The sequence below is a fragment of the Rhineura floridana genome, chromosome 13 (genome assembly GCF_030035675.1).
Source record: "Rhineura floridana isolate rRhiFlo1 chromosome 13, rRhiFlo1.hap2, whole genome shotgun sequence".
NCBI classification, from domain to species: Eukaryota; Metazoa; Chordata; class Lepidosauria; order Squamata; family Rhineuridae; genus Rhineura; species Rhineura floridana.
This window is the reverse complement of record NC_084492.1, coordinates 24,413,374-24,438,800: the sequence shown is the minus strand read 5'-3', so window position 1 is coordinate 24,438,800 and position 25,427 is coordinate 24,413,374. Positions and strand designations below refer to the sequence as shown.

Here is a 25,427-nt window from a genome sequence, read left to right as displayed (position 1 = left end):
CTTTGAAATATATCGTATATGGTTAAGCGTACTGTTGCCCTGACTTACTTTATGTTTGTTGCTATTTTGTGTTTTTATTATGTTTTTATATTGATTGTGTATTTTTATTGTTTTTATTATATTTGTAAGCTGTGCTGAGCTCTGTTTTTAACAGCAAAAGGGCAGGATATAAATTCTCTTAATCAATCAATAAATACTCCATAGTGTTGGAAACTAGAGTCTAGGCATTTAAGGCTAAAAATGTTGCTTTTTAAAAAAAAGATTTCTCACACCTTTCCCCAGTTTTTGGTGGTAATTCCTAGGCACAAAAACAAAACAACTGGACAATCCAAGTATTAATATGCAAATATTTGCATAATATGCAAATAATTTGCATAATATGCAAATAATTTACATAATATGCAAATTAACCTGCCCAGATTTGTGGAACTGGAATATGGCAACCCTACACATGGTGGTGTTCTTTGTCTTAACTGGGGCCTCCCTCTCCCTCCCTCCCTCCCTCCCCCCCTCTCTGTGTGTGTGTGTAATGCCCATGCATGGAGGAGAAACACTAGCTTACAGCTTGGGTGTCATCAGCACTATGCTTTTAAAGCAGTATCATACCACTTTAAAGTCAGCCACGAATTCCCAGAGTTCCCTGGAGGAGGGATTGATTGTCAAAACACTCTGGAAACTGTAATTCTGTGATGGGAATAGGTGTCTCGTATCAACTCTCAGCACCCTGAACAAACGACAGTTCCCAAGTTTCTTTGAGGGAAGCCATGACTCTTTAAAGAGGTATGATACTACCATTTGGAGTTTTGCTCCACCCCTAACTGACATATGGGCCACATTCCCACTGTGCATTTATTCCACTATCATTCCACTTTAAGCAGCCATGGCTTCCCCTAATGAATCCTTGTGAAGGGTGCCGAGAGTTGTTAGGAGACTCCCGTTCCCCTCACAGAGCTACAGTTCTCAGAGTGGTTTAATCGTCAGCTCCTTTCCCAGAGAACTCTAGGAATTGTAGTTCTCTGAGTCTCCTAACAACTTTCAGCAGCTTCACTAACTACACTTCCCAGGATTCTTTGGGGAAAGCCACCACAGCTTACAATGGAATGGAAATGGAATAAATGCACAGTGGGAATGTGGCCATGGTGTTAAACTGAGCAGCAGCACTAGACTAGAAGCAATCTAGCCTGCCATTTTTCATCTTTGGATTTACAGAGGTTCTGGGTTTCACCACCAAGAGTATATTCACAAGTATCCCATATGAGATTGTTTAGGGGAATTAGGCAGAGTTTAAAATTTGGGGAGGAAACAACTACAGTGTCGTAGTATATCCTATGAAATGTTTCCTTCCCTTCACACCATCTCTTCCCCCCTCCATGTTTTCCTTCCCATTTTGATAAAAACACTTGTCCACTGTCACACCCAGAGCTTGGAAAAGTTATTTTTTTGAACTACAACTCCCATCAGCCCAATCCAGTGGCCATGCTGGCTGGGACTGATGGGAGTTGTAGTTTAAAAAAGTAACTTTTCCAAGCTCTGGACCAAATTGTTGCCTTTCTCTCGCATCTTTAAACACATGAAATTTCCAGAGCTTAGAAAAGTTACTTTTTGTACTACAACTCCCATCAGCCCAATTCAGTGGCCATGCTGGCTGGGGCTGATGGGAGTTGTTGTTTAAAAATGTAACTTTTCCAAGCTCTGGAAATTTCTCTCACACGTTATATTATGATGGAAACTACTGAGCATTAGCAAGCTAAAACTAGGAACAAAGCAAAGGAAGTTTTATTTAAGGCCTGTGCCCCCCCCTTCTTTCTTTCATGCCATAGCAATTTAGAGTGGGTGTTCCTTTGAAATTAATGTGATAGAAAACTCTTTAAATGATTTTCTGTAACAGCTGGAAATCCTTATATAACCACACGGGGGAGCTCACAACCTGAAAACAAGCAGAAGAGGCAGATCTTTTGCAAACGTAGCTTAAAAGTGGCTGAAGGTTTAAGGACATTTTAATGGGGAGGGGGAAAAAGAAATTGTTTTTCTAGAAGATGAAGAAGGAATAAATCAAATTCTCTAGGTTCATATGCTGAAATACAGTTTTCTCTCTGTGTATGTTTTTTTGTTAATTTTTAAGAAAAGCAAACTTTTGAGTCCGTAATACTTAGGCTAGAATCCTTTGCACAGTCATTTGGTAATAAGTTCCATTGTCCTCATCAAACTTCTTTCTGTGTAAATGCACATAAGATTGGGTTGCCTGTCCATTTTGTTTTTGGAAGTGCACAGTGCAGAATTTAGTTCAACTATTGTATAACTTTCAAATAATCTCCAGAATCTTGAGGATGGGGGGCAGTAAAGTGTAGCAAAGAATATTCTTAAGGGAGGAAGGATTCAATATAGACACTAATACACTGTGACTGAAATCTGGGGTGTCTGCTACCCAAGTGAAGGCTGTTTGTCACATCACAATTTGGATGCCTGTATTTTTGCAGTGTGGGAAGGGTCACTGGTGACTGTAATGCTATGCACACCTATGAATTCAGTGGGACTTACTTCTCATTCAGTGTGCATAGGATTAGCCTGTAGACCAATCCCTGCTTTCCTTTTCAAGTGCCAGTGTGAAAAGTAACCATTTGCATGACCATTCTTACATATTTCAATTTATCTGCATCCTCAGACCATGAGTGTAGATCTGTAAACATGAACTGGTTCACAAGTCCATTCCTTCACTTAATGACTGCAACACTGATAACTTGCATTGCATGAATGGACCATCTAAGATCTAGCACAGAGGTAGAAATTTGATTCATCCAGTGTGACCTGAAACACACAGGAGTCTCTTCACATCTCCAGCTGCAAGTCAATGCATAATGAAATTAAATTAAACAATATATGTTAACGTGTGAACCAGCCCTGTAAACCTGTGATTTACAAATCTGTTTTCTGTATTTAAATTTATGTATTTAAATAATAAACTCTATAGGCTCACACTCCTGTTTCAGCCCTGTAAAAGGGACCATGATTTTATGGAATGATTTAGTTAAATATGGAACAAGATAGCAGACAGGTGCTGGGTGATTCAAGTTCATCCTTCAAAAATCTTTCTGATTTTTGAAGCATGATAACAACAGAACCAGCAATCTCAGGAAGGTGCAAACCTGGTGCTACAGTTTTCTTTACCAGTGTTCTTGGCTGATACCATTCACAGAACACATTTTCATGGAAAGCCTGTTAAAGGACTCATTGAGGAAGGACGTCCTAGCAATGGACTTACCATCACCAAGTTCTGTTCCAGCCATCTTTTTCCTCAGTTAACTCATTACAATCTACCCACTTATCCAATATCCATTTTCAAATTCAGCCACAGTGCATGCTATTTTATGTGTGAAAGTGTCTAAACAAAAACACTAAATGATTTGCTAATATTTTTCTGTCTCTCCCCTCCCTCAGCCCACATCCCTGCCTTTGATTTCAGGAATCTATCTCCATTTCACAGGGTTGATATGAACCATTTGATAGCTTGCTGCTCTGGCTGTAAGAAAGAAATGTGACATTATTATAAATTCTGTTTAGTTATGTGAGCCCTGTTTATTTTATGTTATTTTATGTTTATATATAGCATTGTGAGCATGCACTGGCAAAAGCCACTGGTTAATGATTCTAGTTTCACCAAAACCTCTGAGCTTTGCCTATTGCATGTCCAAAAATGTAAGTGGGAACATTTGATCTCTATGTAATGATATGAAAATAATGTGTAAGACGATAATTCAGTGACTAGACTAAAGTGCACTGTGTGTCTTTGTACATCTTTTATCCTTATCGGGTCTCCTGCTTTGTTTTGTTCCTTTATCGTATATCTAGTCATCACTTCTGGATGAAAGAGCTTAGCTTTTATATTTCACACACTGGAAGGCTCTTGTTTGATGTAATGACGATAGCTACATCACACCTGGTGTAACATTCTCAGGAGGTATGTCAGTGTCATGAAGAGGTGCCCACAAGTATCTCCTGACTGCTGGACCCTTGCCCCCACTTTTGTTTCTTACCCCAAAATGCCCATTGTTTGTTAGAGCATGCAAGGAACAAGGGGAGGGACCATAGCTCAGTGTCAGAGCACATGTTTGCCATGCAGAAGAACACTGGCTCAATCCTTGCCTTGCCCTGTTACAAGAAGGTGATGGGAAAGATGTCTCCCGGAGACCCCTGGAGACCTCCTGTCAATCAGAGTAGAGGATACAGTGCTGGATGGAGAACATCTGACTTGGGTCAAGGCAGCTTTCCATCTTGATGTGTGGATAGGGAAGGGACATAGCTGTGTGGTAGAGCATCCGCTTTGCATGCAGAAGGACCCAGGTTCAATCCCTGGCATCTCCAGATAGGGGTGGGAGAGAGCCCTGTGTGAAACCTTGGGGAGCCACTGTCAGTGTGGAGAATACTGATCTAGATGTACCAATGGTCTGACTCAGTGTAAGGCAACTTCCTATGTTTCTTGCTAGGGGTTATAGTTTAAAGACGATGAGAGGCACAGTGGGTCACTGAGTAGGAATGAGTGAGAAATTTGATTCAGTTCACATTTCAAGCCGAATCCATCAAATCCACTCTTTCCAAAACAGTATATGAGAACCAAAACACAGCCATCCTTAGAAATTCGCACTTAATAGAATTTTGGGATGCAGTTCGCCAACTAAACAATAATTACAAAACTGCACATATGAGGGGAAAGTGGGCATAAAAATGAATATATGAGTGAAAAAAACATGCAAAAAGGCATTAGATAATGAGAAGTGGCTTGCAAAAAACGTGTATGTTTGTTAAAACTGTTTACAAAAATGTGTTTATTAGGAGAAATTCTCACTAAAATGTTGCAGAATTTTCATGAGGTTTTTTTTTAAAAAAAGCAAATTGCTGCAGAAATGGGGAGAACCGAAGTTAAGAATGGGAAAATGAGAAACTGAGAGAACTGAAATTGACAGAACTTTCCATCCCTAATAGGGATGGGCAAGAAATTCAATTCATTTCAAGGCGAATCTATCAAATTCACTCTTTCCAAAACAATACAACAACCAAAACACAGCCATCCTTCAACATTGGCACTTGCAATGCAGTTCTTTAACCACACAATATTTACAAAAATGCGTGTATTGCTGCCCTGGGCTCCTGCTGGGAGGAAGGGTAGAATATAAATCAAATAAATACATGAGTAAATAAATAAATCAATTGGGGAAAATGTGTGCATAAAAATGAATATATTAGTGAAAATAACATACAAAATGCATATTAGGAGAAATTGCTTGCAAAAATGCATACATGAGTCAAAACTACATACAAAGTATGTGTATTAGGAGAAATTCGCACTAAAATGCTGAAGAATTTTCATGAGGATTTGTTTTTTCAAAAAAATTGCTGCAGGGATGTGGAGAACTGAATTTAAGATTGGAAAAATGAGAAACGGAGAAAACCAAAATTGACAGATCCTTCCATCCCTCCTGCACAGACACCCATTACACTCCACTGAGAGATTCTTATAAGCAAGGGCAGTCCCACCTAGGATTGAATAAGGTTTGCCCTCACTGCGCCAATGTCCCAAAGAGCAATGCTTTACTTCCCCCATATGTGACTGAACGAGAATCCTCCCGCCTCCATGGGACTGATGAAAGGATCTGTTTGGGCCACCAGGAGGCTAAATCTACTCTTTGTTGCTAGTCATCCCAGCCACCGAGAACCAGCCTGGTCCTATCTAAATGCGTTTATTTCATACAAACGCATTTTGCTAGTAAGAACATTTCTGCCTTGCCCCTCATTCATCAAGATCCCAGGATAATTTGCAACACACAATTCTGTAAAATATAACATTAAAATCTAAAACTCTCATTAAAATATTTTAACAATATATAGAGCAGAAAATATCAGTAACTGCAATACATAGCCTCTACCTGCCATACTCGGATTCTGTCTCTGGGTCATGCTGAAGTGTGATGGACTGCAGGGATGTAGCTCAGTGGTAGGGCCTCTACTTTGCATCCAGAAGGTCCCAGGTTCAAGCCCCCAGCATCTCTAGGTAGGGCTGAGAGAGACTCTTGCCTAACATCCTGGAGAGCTGCTGCCCGTCAGTGTAGACAATACTGAGGTGGATACAACAATGACCTGACCCGATATAAGGCAGCTTTCTATGTTCTTATTGGAACACACACACATTATTTTCTGTTATTCTCTCTAAATAATAGAAGTGCATCATGCTGGTGAGACTTAAAAAGCAAGTAAGAGCTAACGTTCTCTCACATATCCCCAGTACAAAGTTTGATTAATAGGAAGCTCTCTTTTGCACCCAGTTCATCTTCGTGCTAACCCTGGGTATATTAGGCACAGTGCTACTGTTAGCTAATTCAGGCATCACATGCTTAATAATCACTTGCATACCTGGGCAGAGCAATACAGACTACATGAAGCCAATGTAATTTACGCCAGGGTAACTCCCTTTTTTGCCAGTGTGACTTCTGCCGGGTTGTTAAGTCACATGACCAAGGTCAACAGAGTTTAGAACAGGGATAGGCCTCCCCTTGCCCTGGCCCTACCACTCCCCCGAAATACCCTTTTTTAATTATTTACCCCAGCTCTGTCTTAGCTGGTTAAGACCTGGCTGAGCTGAATGGAGAACTTGCATCAGCATATCTCTAGCTGAGCCAGAACCCTAACCCTAACCCTTAGTGAATGTTTAGCAGCTCCTCTGCATGTAAAACTCCCCCCCCTACAGTCAATTAAATGATTGCTTTCTGTGATATGAGCAAAAGACCATAATCAAAGCAAAATTACACAAAATATACATCAGCAGGGTCAGGTCTGAGAACAAACCTGTTCTCTCTCGGTTCTAAACAGCAGGCCCATACAGCTGGGATTTGGAAAGTTGGGATTTGACTGGAGGCATTGCCACATCGTCTCTCACTGCATGGAGAACAGGGACCAGAATTCATGTCGCTCTTGTTCCTGACTTCTGTGAATTCATTGAGTCTATGTCCATACAAGTCACTTCATCCAATCAGGAACCGTCCTACTTTTTTGTGCTGTTGCACACACATAGGTTCTATTGCAACTCTGAAACACATGGAGACAGAGAGCAAAACAGCATGCGCAATCCTGTTTCTCCACACGTAGAAAGAACATGTGAAAAGGGCTGTTGTAACCACGTGAGGGGAAGATACAAAGGCAGTATTTTTTTTAATTTCTGTTCCAGCTCTCTTAGTTTATTAAGTCTATGGCTGCTGTTCATAGTTACCTGGAAGTAGGTTTCCTGGAAACTCTAAGGCTGGATTAGAGATCCATGCATTATTCCACGAGAAACAGCATCTGGGGACACAATTGTGCGGATAAAGTAGCATACACATGGGTATTTCAATGGTTTCTTAGAGGAAAATTATTATTATTACATTTATATCCCACCTTTCCTTAAGGAGCTCAAGGTGACATACAAACAAATGTATTTTAATGTCTGTTTTTATGATGTTTTAAAGTGTTTTTAGTGCTTTTGTTTGCCGCCCTGGGCTCCTACTGGGAGGAAGGGCGGGATATAAATAAATAAATAAATAAACAAACAAACAAACATGGTTCTCCTCCTCATCATTTATACTCACAACACCCCGGTGAGGTAGGTTAGGCTGAGAGACAGTGACTGGGCCAAGGTCACCCAGTGAGTTTCATGGGTGATTGGGGATTTGAACCCTAGTCTCCCAGGTCCCAGTCTGACACTCTAACCACTACACCACAGTGACTCTCATGGCTTGGGAACTGAAAAACGTGGCCCTTGAAATCCCCCAGCCAAGAATCATAGGAGCTGTAGTTTACCTGTCACAGAGCTACAATTCCCAGGACAAACTACAGGTACCAGGATTCTTTGGAGGTGGGGTGGGGAATATGCTTTAAATGTATGGTGTGTACACAGCCAAGTATCTTAAGAACTAATGAATTTGGTGGACTATGTGGCATGAAAGACCTTACCTGTGCTGTGCGGCGTTTTAGAGCCAATCAGGTTGACACACAGACAAAAAAAAAGAAGAAGCACACACATACATTTGCTACAGGAGGCCTTACTCTTGGCCTAGCAATTGTCTACAAGCAGCGATGTGCAACTGATTGTGACCTGCTGTGGAAGTGAATAGCCTCCTTATACTGAGGAGGAAAAGGGCATGGACAGAAGGAAAAGAAGGAAGGAATCAGCACGACTGGGAAGGTAGTAGCCCAGGGCCACTCTTTGTACTTTGGCATTTTGGAGCATAGGGGCAGAGGATTCATGAAAGCTAAGTGCCTCAGAACACTCAAATTCACAAATTAATCCCTGCCCTAGTTTCCTTATGCTTGTATTCTTCTCTGTTCCCCAGTCATCTGTTCTTCCTTTCTCACTTTTGACCAGATGGTGCTCATTTACTCTGCCATTATGCCAAAATAACTTCAGTACAGTTGATCTGGTCTTTTCTTCAAGGCTATCTTTTCCTCCTTCCCAGCTGCTTCCTGTTTGATCCCCAAAAGCATTTTTTTTTTGCCCCCTGCTTTGTTCCTGTGACCTGTAACCAACCACTAGGATTTTGCTGGTCTTGGAGTGCAGTGTTGCAAGGTGGTGCTAAGGTGTGCCACTCTTTTTGAAACTGGCAGATATGTAGTCTGTTTGATCTCTTGTTCATTTGGGTTTCTGGTGCAAATTTCAGTTAATTATTGGTTTTTGGCAGACCTATCCAACGAAAGACCACTGCTATATTATGGTTCACTCTTTCCTGGAATGTTTAAAACATTTGCTGTAACTTTCTGGAATCCTTTATTTCTGAATTCGGGAATGCACCTTTGCAGATTTAGTGGAGCAGAAGATCCCACGCTCAGTCACTGGCATTTTCAGAAAGATCTGAGACAGATTTGTCTGAACCTTGGAGAGACTCTGTTGGTCAGCATAATGGGTGGGGAATCTTTTCCAGCCATATGGCCACATTCCCTTGTGGGAAAATTTCCAGAGTCCACATAGGGATGGAAAGATCTGTCAGTTTTCGTTACCCCAGTTTCTTGTTTTTCCAATCTGAAATTCAGTTTTGCAGCAATTTGCAGATTTAAAAAAAAAATCCTCATGAAAATTCTGCATTTTAGGATGTAGTTTTGACTAAGGTACACATATTGTCTGTTATTTTCACTAATATATTCACATTTATGCACATTTCCCATAATGTATGCATTTTTGTAAACATTGCTTGGTTGGAGAACTGCATCGCAAAATTTGGATGTGTGAATTTTGAAGGTCGGCAGTGTTTTCGTCCTTATATTGTTTCAGAGAGTGCAAATTTGATAAATTCACCTGTAAACGCATACTGAATCAAATGTCTTCCCCGTCTCTAGGTCCACATGCCAGTGACAGGCAGGGCTGGAAGGAAATGCGGGAAGAGCAATGGAGGTGACTCTCACCTTTGTACAGTAGGCCATGCAAAAAACAGAGGGTTTGATACACACACTTATCCCCATGTTCCATCCAGGCAAGCAAGAGGTTTTGTTATGAGAACATTTGAGGAGGGTGTGAAGTGGGGCCAATGAGTGATGTGGCTTGGAGAGGGAGCGGCCAAGAGGGCCATACAGAAAGGCCGGGAAGACTACATCTGGCCTCCAGTCCTAAAGTTCCTCACCACTGGCATAGATGATAGAGAGCTACAGGGACCAATGGCCTGATTTTTTTAAGGGAGATTTTGACATTCATAAAGGGACACTTGAGGGCTTTTCAAATCCTCAGCCCAGGTAATTCAATCCACATAGATGGGACGTGGTAGGAAGGGGGAAGGACAGCTGGTATAACACAGTGGGGAGGAGAGCCTGGCTGGGAGTCCAGAGCCTATGATGGAACGCCTCTCCCAACATGAACCCACCCATACACTATGCTCAACATCAAAGGCCCTCCCCCGGCTGCCTATTCCAAGGGAAGCTGGGAGGCTGGCAACAAGGGAGAGGGCCTTCTCAGTTGTGGCCCCCAAATTATGGAATGAACTTTGTGATGAGGTGCACCGGGCGCCAACACTGTTATCTTTTCGGCGCCAAGTCAAGACTTTCCTCTTCTCCCAGGCATTTTAGCATGTGTTTTTAAATTGTTTTTTTTAAAGTGTTTTTAAATTTGTATATTTGTTTTTAATGTTTGTAATTGTTGTAAACCGCCCAGAGAGCTTCGGCTATGGGGCAGTATACAAATGTAATTAACAACAACAACAACAACAACAACAATAATAATAGTTCAAATCCCAGCTCGTGTCTCCTGGGTGTCAAGGGCCAGCTAAACATCACTGCCACAGTGAGTGGCTCAGGCGTTGAGTGCCTTGTCATCTGTGCAGCCATGGGCAAGCTGCATAGTCCCAAGGAGCCCAGTTGCCCCCCAGCAGGCAGTTGCAGACAAGGAAGGGGCTGGCTTATGCAGCTGTGGCAAGCTGAGCAGGCTCTAGCCAGCTGAGAAGGACTAGCCTCAGAGGAAGACAATGGTAAACTCCCTCTGAATACCACTTACCATGAAAACCCTATTCATAGGGTTGTCATAAGTCGGGATCGACTTGAAGGCAGTCCAGGAAGAGGTGAATTTGTCAATTTCGATTTCTCTCAGAGTTTCCCATTCTTCAGTTCAGTTCTCTGCATTTCTACATTAGTTTGCGATATTTTTTTTAAAAATTAAAACACAACTTCATGAAAATTCAGCGGCATCTTAGCATAAATTTCTACTAAAATACAGATCTTTCTATGCAATGTTTCTTTTACACATCTTTGCAAAGCAATTTCCCCTAATGTAAGGATTTTTGATATGTTATTTACAGTAATATACACAGTTTTGTGCAAACTTTACCCTAGTATATGCATTTTTGTATACATGACTTGTCTGGAGAACTGTGGGTTTTGGTTCGCATATTGTTTCAAAAAGTGCAAATTTGGTAGGTTTGCATTTAAATATGAGCTAACTTTCTTCCCTGCCCTTATGACAGACGTGGTAGAACCCCTGTGGCAGCCCCCATTCAGATTTTTGTACCTTCAGTGGAAGAACAGAGTGGCTGTTTTTTTATTATTGATAAAATCAATAATCAAGAACAAAATAATAACCGAAACATAGCAAAAACAGGTCCTACCATTCTCAAGAAAATAAGGCATATGATGGTAATTAAGAAAAAAAGAAATAAACACAGAGATAAAAACAATAAAAAATCATCTGAGAGGTAAAAATCTAATAGTCCCTCACCACAAGGGGGGGAAATTGTTTAAAAAGCAAACATGATCTCTATAAATATCTCCGTACAACATCTTGATTAGCCAGAATCAGATTTTGCTGAGAAATGTAAGTTATAAAAGGCCACCAAACAACAGCCAAGTCCTGTGGCTCTTTCTGAGCTACCTGGAACCTCTCTTCATCAGGCTTCCCAGCACTGTGGAGAGGACCCTTCCATTCATATAGTAGTATGCATGCTGTTTCTATTCACCTGGGGGTTGGGATGTGCTTGAATTTCACAAAATTTGATTTTGACACCGGATTTTCTATTTATTTGTGCTTTTTTTTGTCCTCATGGATCAGTTTGTTTCTAAGTTTTCCTCAGCCAAAGCATTTTTTAAAAAATTCACCTCAAAAATATTGATATTAACATTGATATTTTTTTCAAAATATTGATATTAATATTGCTATTTCCCTCAAAATATCAATATATTTTTTAAAAAACTATGAAAAATGATATTTTAAAAATATCAATAATACAGGCATACCACGCTTAAAGTAGCTTCACTTAAAGTAGCCTCGCTATAAAGTACATGCTCCATACTCCACCATACCCTGCTTAAAGTACGTCCACTTCGCAGTAACGGACACTTTATTGGCATGACGCCGCTGCCATCTAGTGGTGATTGCGTGCAGTACAAGTGAAGATAATTGCTTCACTTTAAGTACATTTTCACTTAAAGTGCACTCTCCAGTCCCATTGTGTACGTTAATGCCTGTATTGATATTTTTGTGAGGGAAAAACTGAATCAGTATTTATGGCAAATAGCGACCGTTGATCCCTTACGAAGTGGTACCAGAAAGAAGTTTGACAGAGCTAAAATTGAACCGGCACCGAAATGCGGATCCCATCCCTACCTGGGGCTGAGTACCCACCATTCATCTCTAAACTGTAGCTTGTTAACTATAGTCTGTGAGAGCTAAACTACAGTTCCCAGGTATCTTTGGGAGAAATCATGTACTTTAAATCTGCTTTAAATATATGGCGTGTACGCAGCCTTGAATGCATGTAGATCATGGCAGAGTGAAAGCATCTGTGATCCTGCTCCTCTTTCTATGAGCACTCAAAGATTGTCTGAAAAGGACTTGCATATGCTTACTGGAATACAGACCATTGCTTAAAGTTTTCCCACATGAATTCCTTCTTATTCAATGTACTGTTTGTTTGGGGAGAAATTATTTAATATTGCCCCTTTAAACCTCTGAGACACTGCTGGAGTATATCCTCCATATTCATTTCGTTTTTTTTTTAATCAGCCACTTAAAAGAGCTGTAGTGGCACAGAGCATCTGATGATGTGCAATGACCTTCGGAACTGGAATCTCACACTTTAAGGCTCTGAAATGGATTTTTATTCATCTTTGCTTATGGAGATCCAAAGAGCCTCTCACCCATCATCTGACACTGTGAAGTGGTGCCGCATCTGAGATAGAAGTAGCAACACTAATGCTATTATAAAAAAACCTTTGTTGACCTTTTGCTTTGAACCTTCCTGCTCCTAATTAATGTGACTTGTTTCAGGTTCTCTCGAGGTGTATAATGAGCCTCCCCATATGCGCTCTCTCTGCATCCCTGAAACTGGTTTTTTTCTAAAACTTCCTTCTGATGCCTTGCCACGTCTTGCCAGTCCACAAAGTTTTGGGCTCTCCTTTCACACTGGAAGTTCTAACTCAATATTTTGCAAATTATAGAACATGATGGGTGAAGGCCATAGCTCAGTGGTAGAGCATGTCTTTGCATGCAAAAGGTTCCAGTTTCAATCCCAGGTTTCTCCAGGTGGGGCTAGTTAAGTTTCACAGAGCTACAGTTCCCAGCTGTCATAGCAAACTACAGTTTCCTGGATTCTGCAGGGGGAAAATGTGTTTTGAAGGTGCTTAAAAGGCATGGTGTATTAGGGATGAGGGAAAACTTCAGTTTAGTTTACATTCAAAGGTGAATCTCTCAACTATGCACTTTCTAAAACATTGTGAGAACCAAAACACAGCCATCCTTTGAAATATGCACTTATCCGAATTTTATGATGCAGTTCTCTAACCAAACAATATTTACAAAAATACATATATTGGAGGGGAAATATGCAGAAAAAATAAATATATTCATGAAAATAATATACCAAATGCATAATATTAGGGAAGATTGCTTGCAGAAATGCATACATAAATGAAAACTGCACACAAAATATGTTTATTAGGAGAAATTTGCACACAAATGATGAAAAATTTTCATGAGGTTTTTTTGTAAAAAGAAATTGCACATTGCTGCAGAAATGTGGAGAGCTGAATATAAGACCGGAAAAATGACAAACTGAGAGAACTGAAATTGACAGATGTTTCCATCCCTAATGGTGCATACACAGCCTGAAGTGGTATAGCCCAGCAACAATGACTGTGAGGAGGGACCTTATGGATCATCTTCTTTCATATGTTCCTTCCTGCCTGCTCTGTTCAAAATTGGAGGCCTTGCTCCAGATTCCTCAGCTTTCTAAGGTGCAGTGGGCAGATACAAGGAGCAGGGCCTTCTCATTGGTGGTACCTGCCTTGTGGAACATTCTTCCAGGTGAGATCCATCAAGTCCTAGACTTTTCAGATGGTTGGTTAACACCTGGTTACTCAAGCAGGCCTTTAGCTGAATACGTTCTTTTCTTTTAATCTACTAAATAGATACTGGTCCTCTTTTAACTTTTGGACTGGTTTTATGAATTGTTGCTCTTGCAGCTTGATTTTGGCTTATGCCAAATTCTTCTTCACTGTGATTATTGTTTTATATATTGTTGTTTTGCTTTATATATTGTTCGACATTTAATCATTGTAAGCCGCCTTGATTTTTTACTTTTGAAGGAGGGGTTTAAACTAACGAGAGAGAGAGAGAGAGAGAGTCCACCACTATCCCTGCCTCCAGTCTTCATGTATTCATTGGCTCTGTGTGTACCAATCCTATGCACAGGCTTTCTCGGCTTGATTGGGAGTCCTGGTTTTTGCAGGATCTCACAACACATATTCAGAATCCTGTGCACATGGAATTTAACAGTCATAGGCAATGGTGCAGTAGAGGGAATGCAGGGGAGTGCTGCTCTGGCACAGAGCAGGAGCAATGCTGCCATCCGCTGGAGCACCAGGGCAATTGATGGATCCTCCTTGCTCTATCAAGTGAATAAAGGTATGAGTGTCAGCCCATTCCAGGGTATGGTCTGGGGGCACATTGTTGAAGCTACACAGTTCTGGTCAGTACCTAGATGGGTGCCTACCTAGGAACTGCATGTACACTGCTTTGGGTTCCAGGATGGAAGAAAGGCAGGATGTAAACATAAGAAATTAAAGAAAGTGATAATGATGCTTTCAAGTGTGTAGTGGCAGCAGGTGGCTCCATGTCAATGGGGCAGTGGAATCTCCTTCAGCACCTTGGGCAGTTCCTTGAGAGTTTGGACTAAAACCCAGAATGGATTTCACTGACATGAAGCCATCAGCCACCACCGCAAGTATGTTTGTGACAGATTAGCATAGAAGAAGTCAGGGAATGAGGAAAATAACCAAGCACAGATTGGATACTTCTTTCCTTTTCTTTGATTGGGTTCCTATTTCACAGCAGCAGATTGACTGGTAACACTTTGCAACATTGCTCAAAGATTGCTGATGGAAGACCTTTTGTGCATTGTGGTTTACAAGTTGACCCTATGCAGTTAGAAGTAAGCACCACAGAGTTCTGTGGAACTTACTCCTGGGACACTATGCACTGGATTGCAGTTGTGCTGATCCTAACAAATTGGATATTGTGCTATGTAATGGCTGCTCTTTGGTGCAGGTGTGTGGGTGTAGGTGTAGATAGAAAACAATGAATCAACACAGCTGCCTGCATTTTTGGACTTTCCTTGGGGACATGGCTATAGACATCCGAGGTGGGGGATGCATGAGAAAAAGGCTTGTGTGTTTTGTCTCTAAGACAGAAATTTAGGAATCTGAACAGAAACCCACAAAGCAGTTTTACACACACACACACATTTATTTTTGCTTTCCCATGCTATAATCATTTATTTTAAACATGGGTTGGCTCAAATATTTGAAATGGAGAGCAGACCAACATTCAGAGCTTTTATCTTAGGTTATCATTTTTATGTTAATTGAATGCCTGTGTTAATCTAATAGAGTTTAGATTTATGGCAGGTTCTCTACCTTGTCATATCATAATCAATACATATTCCAACATTTAGATGGACAGATGAGAAAATCTGCTTCCTGTCTGCACTTCTGCTCTATCAGCTGCCAATAATTCCTAATTTGAATCCTTCAGATGATCAAATTTATGAGTTTTAGTATATTGCATTAAATCACAGAAATTAGCTTTTGGGGAAAATGATGTGAAAGGTCAGGATCTGAGAGGAACAGTATCTGTTTTTGTCCCATGCACATGCACACAAAGACAAAGAGGAGGTGGATATTAATCTGGATAAACCATAACAGTGCTTTTGTCATCTCCATGGTAGCCACATCATCTGGAGGTTGAGGCTGAAAATAAAACCAAGTATAATTTTCTAATTTAAGAACACCCAGATGCTTCCTGTGCATAATAGAGATTGAAAAGATCCTGCCATGATTAGTTCACACGGGTTGTGCCATCAAAGGTCGGTGATCTGGTGGAGATCAAACCAGCGTCTGCCATCTTATCCATTCAGATGTACAGCCCTACATAGAGCAGTCCTACACATTTCATGTCCAACTAACCTAAACCCAGCACACCAGCATCATATGATGGTCCATCATGAACCCTCCTGTTTCATACACTTCTTTTCCCATACAGATCAACTACAAGGCAGGGATAGTGTTTTGTTTGTTACTTGTCCCTGTTGTATATTGTCCCTATTTTGCTCCGCTTTTTGCCCTTAGGTAATTGTGGGGGGATTGTTCTCGTGAACTGCCTGAGTTCTTCAGGGCTGAACCTCCTCCCCAGCGTCTCAGGCAGTCTGGGGTGAAGGGGTGGATCCATCTTGTCTAGTGTGCAGATGAATGCAAGGGCCATAGCTAGAGCTTGGAAAAGTTACTTTTTTGAACTGCAACTCCCATCAGCCCCAGCCAGTGGCCTTGCTGGCTGGGGCTGATGGGACTTGTAGTTCAAAAAAAGTAACTTTTGTGCTCAAGCATCTGCTTTGCATGCAGAAGGGCCTAGGTTCAATCCCCAGCATCTCCAGATAGAGCTGGGAGAGGCTCCTGCCTAAAATCCCAGAGAGCCACTGCCAGTCAGTGTAGACAATACTAAGCTAACTGGACCAGTGGCCTGACTCAGTAGAAGGGAGCTTCCTGTAAGTGCATAAACACTAAGACATCTTATAGTCTACAACCAGCATGTCACACACCACCCACTTGGATAGCTGAGACACGTATGGAAACGTGATAGCATATTATCATCAGACAGCTGCACTTTTCTAATGTATCTTATTTGAGGTGAGTGTTACAAGCCTCCTGAAGCTTGCATCTGAGTCCAGGTGTGGCAAGACTAGGGGTGCGAGTGATGCTCATCATACCTGCACCCAGTTACAATCTTTTCTGGCATCTCTAGTCTAGACCACTTCTAAGCCAGTTGCCACCATCACATTTGTGGCAAAGAATTCACTACATTAGTATCTCCTTATGTCTGTCCTGAACCCATTGCCAGATCTCGTCCCCCTGTTGTAATATTATCAGAGAAGGGGGGAGAGAGAGAGAAGAATTCTTGCTCTCTACTGACTTTCCCTTTTTCATAATTTTGTAGAACCCTAATGGACTTGGGTCCTGGCTTCTCTATTGCTCCAGGCATTTGGGTTCTCAAATTAACTACTTTCTCCTGGTATTAGGTGTGCTTATATAAGCACCTTCATTCAAAAGATTCACTATATTTTTATATGTAGCTGTATTCATGCAAATTTGTTTTTAAACGCATTGTTGTCTGAGCCACTGTTAATAAATGAAGGTAGCAAAAATGTGGTTTTAAATCAGTTTAATAAAATTATTCATGTAGATTTTAAATCATTTTTACAGCTGATTTAACATTTGTGACTGGTTTATAGATTATGATATAGGATGGCGTTTGCATCTTTGCAATTTTATTCCAATTTAGAAACAGTACAAATATTAATTTTTGCTCTGATAATGGAGCCTCTGAGAATTAAACTTGTCTTTTCTTTATACACATTTTATGAGAATGCTTTAAATATGATTTTTAATATTTTTAGAGACTTTATTGCAAATAAAGGGTTTTTTTTAAAAAAAGTGGGACTTAGCTGCAATATGTCTACAAAAGTTTCCATCCATACAAACGTTAATGTTTCCTTAGTTACTTTATTGATGTGATATACGTACAGATTATTCTGTGCAAACTTATACAACTGGTAGAAGCAACAGACAACAATGAAAGAAAATCGCACTGAAACACATGAATGAATTAGCCCATGAGCCATATACCTTTATGCCTCTTACCGCTAGTTTGACTACTACTAGTAGTAGCAGTTCTGCTGCTGCTGCTACTGCTACTACTACTTACTATTGTTGTTGTTGGCGGCCCTATGAATCAGTGACCTCCAAGAGCATCTGTCATGAACTACCCTGTTAAGATCTCATCTTCCAGCACTATCTCGTGTTGCTTATTGGATACTCTGTTCATAGGGTTTTCGTGGTAAGAGGTATTCAGAGGTGGTTTACCATTGCCTTCCTCTGAGTTTGGATGCATCTTAGTCTGGTGTCTCAGCTTTGACCATTCCGCCGTGGGTGCCCCTGCCAGGAGTCTAGCCTCTTGGTCTAGACTCCTGACGACATTGCTCTCAGCTTCTTCAGCACTCTCAAACCCCCTCACCACGTTAAGGTGTGCATCCTAAAGGGGGACTTACTATTACTACTACTAATAAAGTAACAACAGCAACAACACCCTGTGTTCCATCTCGATTGCTGAGATCTTCTGATAGGGCACTTTTAATGGAGCCTCACGCCCCAGAGGTTCAGTTGGCCTCCACCAGGGACCAAGCCTTTGGTGTGGCAGGCCCTGCCCTGTGGAACTCCCTATCAATGGAAGTTTGGCAAGAAGCATCCTTTTTTTCTTTCAGGCATCTCCTGAAAACAGAACTTTTTAAACAGGCCTATTAATATGAATTTTCTTTTCCAGTCAGTGCAGTACTTGCGGATGCTTTTGTTATTGTTATTGACAATGGTTTTTTTAATTGGTTTTTAGCTCAGTCATGTTTTTGTGTGTCGTAATGCCGCCTTGAGACACTTTTACAAAAAGTATGGCTTATAAATATTTTAATAATTAAATGAAATAAATAAATGTATTGCTGTATTCAGAGTGCAATGTTAAGGTAAAATATTTATTTTAATATTTATCTGTTTTTAAGATGTTTTAGAGTGTTTTTAGTGTTTGTTTGCCACCCTAGGCTCCTACTGGGAGGAAGGGCAGGATATAAAATAAATTAATAAATAAATGAATAAATAAATCATATAGCAGCACAACTGAGGATACAGATCACAGTGACAGAGTTGATGTATGTACACCTTGGACGTTTGGAGAAGGGCTGTAGCTCTGTGGTAGAACATCTGCTTTGCATGCAGAAGGTCCCAAGTTCAATCTCTGGCATCTCCAGGTAGGGTTGGGAGAGACTCCTGCCTCCAACCCCTGAAGAGCTGCTGCCAGTCAGAGTAGGCAATATTGAGCTAGATGGACCAATGGTCTGACTCAGTATAAGACAGCTTCCTCAGTTCCTTCCTATGCACATTCATGAGCACTGTTCAGAAGTTTCGCTCAATACATGGTGGTAAGGTGAGGCTAGTAGACATGATCCAACTCCCCCCCCGGTGCATTCAATGTATTAGGGCTTTGGAATGAGGCAAATGTATAATAATTTCTACCACCGCATTGTAGAATATCTGCCCTCACTGTAAGCTGTTTTGTGGGTCCTTCTGTGATCCGAAGGATGGGTCATAAATTGAATAAATAAGCAGACAAAAAAAGAGAGAAAAGACATGATTACTCTGAGCCTTTAGAATAATGATCAGGTAGAAATTACAGGTCATGGAGTCTAATCAAATCCTCCTCCTCACTCTCCCCTTGCAAGTGTGTCCAAATCTCCATTTACCAAACTGTAATGTGAGATAACATGTTACCATGTTGTTCTTTTCCTGTGGTGTGGAAAAAAAGGCCACTGGGTTATTTGCACTAATGCTAGAATTACATGCAGCTGATGGGGTCAATAAATATTATGCCTTGAACTTGCATCCATATAGTCCTGGGGATAGTATATTTGTAGTCAGGAATGATGGATTTCCCTAAGGAAGTGTCCAGCTCTCTTGTGAGATGCCGTTATTACCTTGTCGTGTTTACAAATGTTCACTGACATCCTGCCAAAGTTGCTGGGGCTAGAAAAATGCAACATATTCTTTTTAATAAAACTTTAGGTTGCATATTGTGGTCACCGTCAAATAAACATATTTAAGTTTGTGTCCTTGTAGTGCAGTATCCTGTGGTGCAACTGTAAATCAATGCTGATAGGTGCCTGCTCGACATGCCTTAATAAAAATGAGCTTTAATCTTATAGCAAAAAGAGGAAAAACCAAAATGGCAATGAAACCCTGACTTCCAGTCTTTAGAATGCACAGAGAATCAATCCACTGGGAAACAAACACACAGAAAGTCTAAAGTCAATATGTGCATTTAGATGAACCCAGATCTCCTCTTTTTAAGCGGTAGCATTTCTTGTTTTATACTGTGCCAACAGTGCATGTGACACCATATCGAGTTGCAACAGTTAGGTCCCTGCTCCCAGGGAGCTTACAATCTAAAATAGGCAAATGGAGAATCATCAGAAGGTGAAGAAACAAGGATGGGGGTGGGGGAAGGATGTGTGTGTAAAGGCCCATGCATGTATTTGAAGCTTGGTTACAGCTGGGAATAAAGATTATGAACGGAAGTCCATGCGGAAAAGGTGATTTGAAGGAAAGGATAGAGAGGTGACAGCAATATACGGGACTCACGAGCATACTAGGCTTGCATACACTCACCAAGGATTGATTGATTGATTGATACATTTCATTTATTAGTTGCCTCATACCCAACAGTCTCTGGTGACTTACAACAGATTTAAACACACACAATGTAAAACAGATTTAAAACATACAATATAAAACTTTTTTTTTCATTTATACCAACAATTTATTTCTTTTTATCTGTTACAAAGTTTCAGGGTACTGCTCAGCTGCTGTCCCCGAAGGTGAGCTTGTCAAAGAGGTACTCCCCCATGCCATTCTGGGGTACTCCCAGGTGTCTCAGGTTGGTGAGGTGCTCTCCCAGCTGCTTGATGGCCTTCACCTGCTTCTCCAGGTATGCAGAACCCAGGAAGTCACACAGATGAGGGTGTCTCTCCTCTGTTGCAAGCTTGTGCAGATCCAACAAGGCCTGCTTACCTTCTTCTCCAGCTCCAGGGCACTTTGTAGGGCAGCCACATCGTTGTCCCACTTACCCTGCTCTAGCTTCTTGATAGTGTTGCCAGGCTCAGGGCCTGAAACTGATCCTGTATCTTTAGGAGAAGAGAAAGTCAGCCAAGTGCAGGTGTTCTTGCAACTCTGTAATGGGAAAAACCACAAGGTGGAATTCTCCCTTCCCCCTGCACAACTTTTAAAGATACAGAAGACCTCTTGGATGCCGGGCCTGGAAACCAAGAGGTCTTCTGTATCTTTAACAGTTGTGCAGGGGGAAGGGAAAATTCCACCTTGTGGTTTTTCCCATTACAGAGTTGCAAGAACACCTGCACTTGGCTGACTTTCTCTTCTCCTAAAGATACAGGATCAGTCTCAGGCCCTGAAACTGGCAACCCTACTTCTTGATGCCATGCAGCACGATGCAGCCTTCTGGCTTGTTCTGGTATTTCAGGAAATTCTCTGCATGCTTCTTCTCTTCCTGGGACTGCTCCTTGAGGCATTTGGCCACGTGGCACAAGGCAATATCATTGCAGTCAAAGTGGTGGGACACGGACAAGCAGACATAGCTAGCGTGTAGTTCTAGGTTCCCCATTTGGTTCACTGCAGCGTCACAGTCAGCATGGAAGCTCTGGGGCATCTGAGATGCCATGTCTGTGTTGCAGCAAGCACACTCACTAACAGCAAACAATAACGCAAGCAATGCTCAATGACTCCTGTAGCTCAGTGGTGGTAGAGCATCCATTGCGTGGAGAAGGTCCCTGGTCCAATCCCTGGCATCTTCAGGTAGGGCAAGGAGAGAACCCTGCCTGAAACCCTGGAGTGCCACTGCCTGTCAGTGTAGGCAACACTGAGCCAGATGGACCAATGGTCTGACTCAGCATGAGGCAACTTCCCGTGTTCCTATTCTGTGCACACTTCAAGCAAGCAGTTCAAGCAAGCAAAACATTTCTCACCCGCTTCTCCCCAACGGCTTCCCCAACTTATCTGGGACATTGAAGGGGGGGATGTAGCATTTCCAGCTGCTTGGCAGAGCATCATATCCCACCAAGGAGAGCAATGGGACTGGAAGACCTGGTGGGAAACTGGGAGGGTGCTTGGAGGGCAGGAGAAGAGGGAGCTGGCGAAGGCAGTGCAGGATGCTCAAGGGCAGCTCAAGAGGGCCCAGTTCTCTGTATGCTTTCTCACATGTTATCAAGCCTGGGAAGCTTCCTTTTACAAGCCCTCCTTTTCATGTATTTGCAACATCATTAATACATGTTCAGGAACTCAAATGGGTGGAGTTACTTTTGTGTGAGTATCCAGCTCCGTTTGGTTGTAAAACACAATGTTACTGATAACAAGGCCATACTTCAGAGTTGTCTCAGAAGCACTTAACTGCTCTTGGAGGGGCTGCCCTCCTCAAAATGCAGTGGCCAAATTATTGGCTGGGGTTTCTTTTAGAACTCATATAACCCCATTTCTAAAACTGTTGCATTGGTTGCCATTTTGTTTCCAGGCCCCAAAAGGTAAGAAAAGCCTGCTGGATCAGGCCAATGGTCCATCTAGTCCAGCATCCTGTTCTCACAGTGGCCAACCAGATGCCAACCAGATGTTTATTTATTTATTTTATTTATTTATTAAATTCATTAGTTGCTCATCTGGCTGGTTATCCAGCCACTCTGGGTGACATACAACATAAAAACATACAAATTACATTAGAACATTAAAAATCTCAAACAATAATAATAAAATCTAACCCACCCCAAAAGCCTGCCTGAAGAGCCAGGTCTTCAAGGCCCGGTGGAAGCTCATCATAGAGGGGACATGGCGGAGATTTGGGAGGGAATTCCACAGAGTGGGGGCCATGATTGAAAAGCCCTCTCCCTAGTCCTCACCAGTCTAGCTGTTTTAACTGGTGGGATAGAGAGAAGTTCTTTGGAGGCTGATCTTGTTGAGCGGCATTGCTGATGATGCTGGAGGCACTCTTTCAGATAGACTGGGCCGAAATCGTGCAGGGTTTTAAAGGTCAAAACCAACACTTTGAATTGGGCCCGGAAAACAACTGGTAACGAGTACAACTCCTTCAGCTCTGGAGTAATGTAATCTCGCCGGCGGCTGCTTTTAATCAGGCGAGGCGCTGCATTCTGTACTAGTTGCAGCTTCTGGACCTTTTTCAAGGGTAACCCCACGTAGAGCACATTACGGTAGTCTAGGCGAGAGGGGACCAGGGCATGTACCACCAATGGGAGCAGATGGTTGGGAAAGTAGGGGCGCAGCCTTCGTATCAGATGGAGTTGATACAGCATTGTAAAGCATTTTGAATACTGGATGTGTGGGGTGTGTGTTTGTGTACACTTGGCATAGGCTATAAAGGATATAATATATAGTACTGGCAATTCTGAGAGTCTCAGCTCTAGGTCTTTCTTCCCTAGGCCCACTACTGGAGATAGCTAGAGATCCTCCATGTACATGGAAAGCATCTCTAGAAACCAAGGAAGCTGCTTCGTATCATGTCAAATTACTCATTCATCTGGCCTAGAAATGATCTATTCTGATTGACAATGACTCTTGCGAATCTCAGGAAGGGATCTTTCCCATCATATGCTACCTGATCCAATTAAACTTGTGCTCTACGTGTAAACTATGGTTTACCCAAGGCAGGAGTCTCAAACCAGCAGCTGCAGAAGCAGAATATACTCCACACCAGAGCTTGGAAAACTTACTTTTTTGAAATACAACTCCCATCAGCCCCAGCCAGCATGGCCACTGGATTGGGCTGATGGGAGTTTTAGTTCAAAAAAGTAAATTTTCCAAGCTCTGCTCTGCACCTGGATCCAGCAGGCAATCCAAAAATTCATTTGTTGCCTTCTGCTGTGCGCAGACGTTAGGAGTGATCCAGGGTTTTGATGGCGCAGCAGCACATGCTTGAAGTAAGATATGCATCTTTACCCACAGTATCCCAATGCAACATACACCCGTCATGTGCCCCAGTTTAGGGAAGGGCCGTAGCTCAGTGGTAGAGCATCTGCTTTGCATGCAGCAGGTCCCAAGTTCATTCCCCGGTATCTTCAGGCAGGGTTGGGAGAGAACTCTGCCTGAAATCCTGGGAAGCTGCTGTCTGTCAGTGTAGACAATACTGAGCTAGATGGACTGACGGCCTGACTCAGTAGAAGGGAGCTTCCTCTAAGTGCATAAACACTAAGGCATCTTATAGTCTACAACCTGCATGTCACACACCACCCACTTGGTCAGCTGAGACACGTATGGAAACGTGATAGCATATTATCATCAGACAGCTGCATTTTTCTAATGTATCTTATTTGAGGTGAGTGTTACAAGCCCCCTGAAGCTTGCATCTGAGTCCAGGTGTGGCAAGACTAGAGGTGCGAGTGATGCTCATCATACCTGCACCCAGTTACAATCTTTTCTGGCATCTCTAGTCTAGACCACTTCTAAGCCAGTTGCCGCCATCACATTTGTGGCAAAGAATTCACTACATTAGTATCTCCTTATGTCTGTCCTGAACCCATTGCCAGATCTCGTCCCCCTGTTGTAATATTATCAGAGAAGGGGGGAGAGAGAGAGAAGAATTCTTGCTCTCTACTGACTTTCCCTTTTTCATAATTTTGTAGAACCCTAATGGACTTGGGTCCTGGCTTCTCTATTGCTCCAGGCATTTGGGTTCTCAAATTAACTACTTTCTCCTGGTATTAGGTGTGCTTATCTAAGCACCTTCATTCAAATGACTCAGTAGAAGGCAGCTTTCTATGTTCCTGTGGTATTCTAACACCATGTAGGTATATATGCATGAAAGTCCATATTTGTCTATTCCACATCTTTGGAAGTATAGAAGAGTTGGTGGATATCCTTCATGGGTCAGTCATCCTTCACTTTGGGGCTTAACGCCCCAAGTGTATGTCTTAACAGGCCGTTGTGAGAGACGCTGACATGCAGATTGGAGAATGGTAGTGGAAATGTTAGGCAAGCACAAGACGCACATACTTTGTAGGGTATCAACTGGGCATCGCCAGCATGATTGTGACACTAGGTTGTCATCCTGTTACTGTCCCTTCATGGCATACTTCATTTAGTAAACTGCCAGGGATGGCGTCAGGGGCCAGCATTGTAGTCTTTCTGCCAGGACCCCTACTCATCAGGAGGCCCATTGCCACCCCAGAAGTCTGCCGATCCTGCATCCTCTCCTCCTTCCTGTTGCTGCCTGTTCACTTGCATTCTCCAAATGAGTGAGCAGTAACAAAAGCTGTCAGAAGTAGCCAACATGGGACACACACCCATAAGTTGTTGGACTCCAGCCACCACCATCCTTGACCATCAGCCATGCTGGCTGGATCTGATGGGAGTTGGGGTCCAACAACATCTGGTGGACACCATGTTGGCCATATCTGAAAAGGAAAGGAACAGCAAACTCTAGTCACCTTACCTTCTTCCCTATGGCAGGGGTGTGGACTGGGCCCAGAGGGGCAGGGCAAGTGAAGGGAAGAGCTTCCCCATCAAAAAAAGAAGCAGATCTGGAGCAGACACTGTAAAACAGCATCTCCCAGCATACAGTGCAAACTCCATGCTAGATGCTCCATGTAAGCATCCAAGCAAGTTCCAGCACAAGTATGCTCCGTTCAAGTTCCAGCATTGTGCTTGGGACAGAAGGCCCCTGTGAAGGACACTGTGTCACAATGAAGCATTTTTTCTGGTGGTGGAGGAGGAAGTGGTGGATGCTTCTGTTGTAGTGGTTGAGAGGAGAGGAGTGGAATGTAATGCTTGAA

The 25,427-nt window shown here is 42.2% G+C and overlaps 1 protein-coding gene and 1 pseudogene across 1 annotated transcript in view; one reads left to right on the top strand and one right to left on the bottom strand.

The window, feature by feature from the left end:
- ZNF536 (zinc finger protein 536) overlaps positions 1-25,427 on the top strand; it is a 340,362-nt gene that overhangs the window by 269,861 nt on the left and 45,074 nt on the right. The window lies entirely within an intron of this gene.
- Positions 20,441-21,316, bottom strand: LOC133369277 (ferritin heavy chain A-like; annotated as a pseudogene).